This window comes from Orycteropus afer, unplaced genomic scaffold (assembly GCF_000298275.1).
Source record: "Orycteropus afer afer isolate SDZICR_OR568_19922 unplaced genomic scaffold, OryAfe1.0 scaffold00294, whole genome shotgun sequence".
NCBI classification, from domain to species: Eukaryota; Metazoa; Chordata; class Mammalia; order Tubulidentata; family Orycteropodidae; genus Orycteropus; species Orycteropus afer.
This window is the reverse complement of record NW_006921881.1, coordinates 3,790,778-3,793,465: the sequence shown is the minus strand read 5'-3', so window position 1 is coordinate 3,793,465 and position 2,688 is coordinate 3,790,778.

Genomic DNA, 2,688 nt, shown 5'->3' with positions numbered 1-2,688 from the left:
TAAGGCATTTGGCTGTTAACCACAATGTTGATGGTCTGAACCCACCAGCTGCTCCATGGAAGAAAGATGAGACAGTCTGCTTCCGTAAAGATTTATAGACTTCGAAACCCAGTGAAGTTTGCTATGAGTTGGAATTGACTTGAAGGCACTGAGTTTGGTTATTTTCATCTTTTATCTATGTATCTGTATGTGTTGCAAACATATCCATGAATGTAGTAGAGCATACAGGGGACAGTTATGAAAATGTCTTACTCACAACTAAACATCTTGAAGGAATGAGTCACAGGTATGAAGACTCAGGACCATGGATTCAGGGGACATTAAGATCGATTGGCATAACATAGCCCTCAAAGACAATGTTCTACATCCTACTTTGATAAGTGGTGACTAGGGTCTTAAAAGCTTGTAAGCAGTCATCTAAGGTGCAACTATTGCTCTCTCTGTGTCCAGAGCAAAGAAGACTGATAAAAATCAAAGATGCAGGAAAGTATTAGTCCAAAGGACTAATGGAGCACATGGAGCCTAGCATCTACAACTCAGAGACCAGAAGAACTAAACGGTACCCACCTACCACTACTGACCACTCTGAAAAGGATCACAGTAAGAGGCACTGAGTGGGGGGAAATGTGGAACAAAACTCAAAATCATAAGAAAGACCAGGCTTACTGCTCTGATGAAGACTAGTGGAACCCCCAAGACTATGGTCCTTAAAACACTCTTCAGGCTTGGAACTGCACTTAACCCTCATAACTGTCATGTGAGTCAGACAAACCTGTCTATCATGTCCGCCAATAGATAGACCTATAAGATGAACAGTAATATCAGGAAGGTATGCACTCATTAGAACAATCAAGCATATGAGATCAAGAGGACAGCGTTTGCCCAGGAATAGAGCTAGGAAGGTGGAAGGGGATGAGAAGGAAGGATTAAGGGAAAGGGTGGGCACAGGAGGTGGAATGAATGCTATTACAATGTAAAGATTTCAGTAAATGTCACAAAACAGAATGTGTATAGATTGTTGAATGGAAAACCAATTTGCTCTATAAACTTTCACCCAAATCACAATTTAAAAATATATATATATATATCTGCCTGATATCCAGGTTCACTATCTCATGGTCTTCTTTCATTGATCAACGAGGCATTTTATACTTTAAACTCACTGCCTTCAAGTCATTTCCAACCCACAGCAACCCCTCCTTGGGTTTCTGAGACAGTATCTCTACGGAAGTAGATTGCCCAGGCTTCCTTTTATATTTTACTGGCCTAGAAATCCCACAGGTTCTGTTCCCATCTTCCAAATCCTGCCTCTAGCAGCTATTCTCTTACCCTCTACCCTCATCTGTACTTCCTTTGACATAAATTTGGCACCTTTTCTGTGGAGTTCATTTAACTCTTATCCATTCCAAGCCCAATCCAAGGCTAGGATTCTTTTCTATAGCATTCTTGCCCAACAAGAATGGTAGGAATACAAACCAGACTAGAACACCTCCAGTAGTAAATAGCTCACCTCATCCCCACTTCTCAGATCCCTAGGCAACCAATGTAATAATTGTGTCATTTGGACTGTTGGCGATTTATTTCCATAGTCAACCAAGATTTGTCTCCCTGTAACTTCCATTCATTCGTCCTCCAGGTAATAAAGTACAATCCTCTTTTCTATGACAGCTCTTCCGCTACTTAATATCAGGAAGAACTGTAGTAGAGGACAGCACATTAAAACAAACATAAATTTCATTATTATTTGTGTGTGTATGTGTGAGATGGACATGTCCTTTTCCAATTTCTTTCATGACTGTACAAAATAAAAGTTGTTTCATCTTTTACCTTCCTACCTTTCTGGAGAGTCTATTTTAGGGAATACAATATGGTGACAAAAGCCAAGGGAAATCAAAGGAAAGAAATTCCATTGCCCTCTGAATGCAAGAGAGATGACAGTCCAAGGCATTTGTTTCTGAGTGCCAATCTATGAGGCACCACAAAGACTCCAGTCTTTGCAATCTCACCCTCCCCCATATGGAAAAGGAAAGAACAAATGCATTACAGTGTCCCAGCCATCATTTGCCTTCATTAAGCCACTGAACAAATGCTAAACAATGCTGATTGTCCAGCAGTGTGGTTAGAAACTGATAGCTTAGATGGGAATGGAAGCGGAGTGAAATATAAATATGACAGGTAGTTCAGGGTATTAAACTGCTTTAGAACAAAGCCAAAGTCATGTAATCCACTTGTACATGAGCTAGATAAGCTTGTCAATCCCAAACAGAAGAAAAATTTCATTTCCTATCCTCAAATTGAAATATACACCTACTCTTTACTGCTGGACATAGTTAAGTTCCAAAGATCAGGTGTTCATGCAAAACCTGCTTTATGTGGGAGTGGTACTGCACCCTGTTTCTGGAGCCAGTGTATCTCCCCACACACACACCAGTCCAACCCACACATCTCAGGATGCACCGTGGCGCACTGTCCCCTTTCCGCATCATGCCTTCCCCACCACCGCGGGGCCCACAGGTATTGAAGGGGAAGGGAGTGTCAGATGTTGTCTGCCTCCTGTCACCTGTCAGGGGCAGGGAGGCCACTCTTCCTCTATCAATCCTTGCCCTGCAGTCCCATGCAGACCTTTTCTCTCTCTCCCTCTTCCCGCCCCCCCTCACCAACCTCCAAGGTACGTTCAGGCCCTCACAG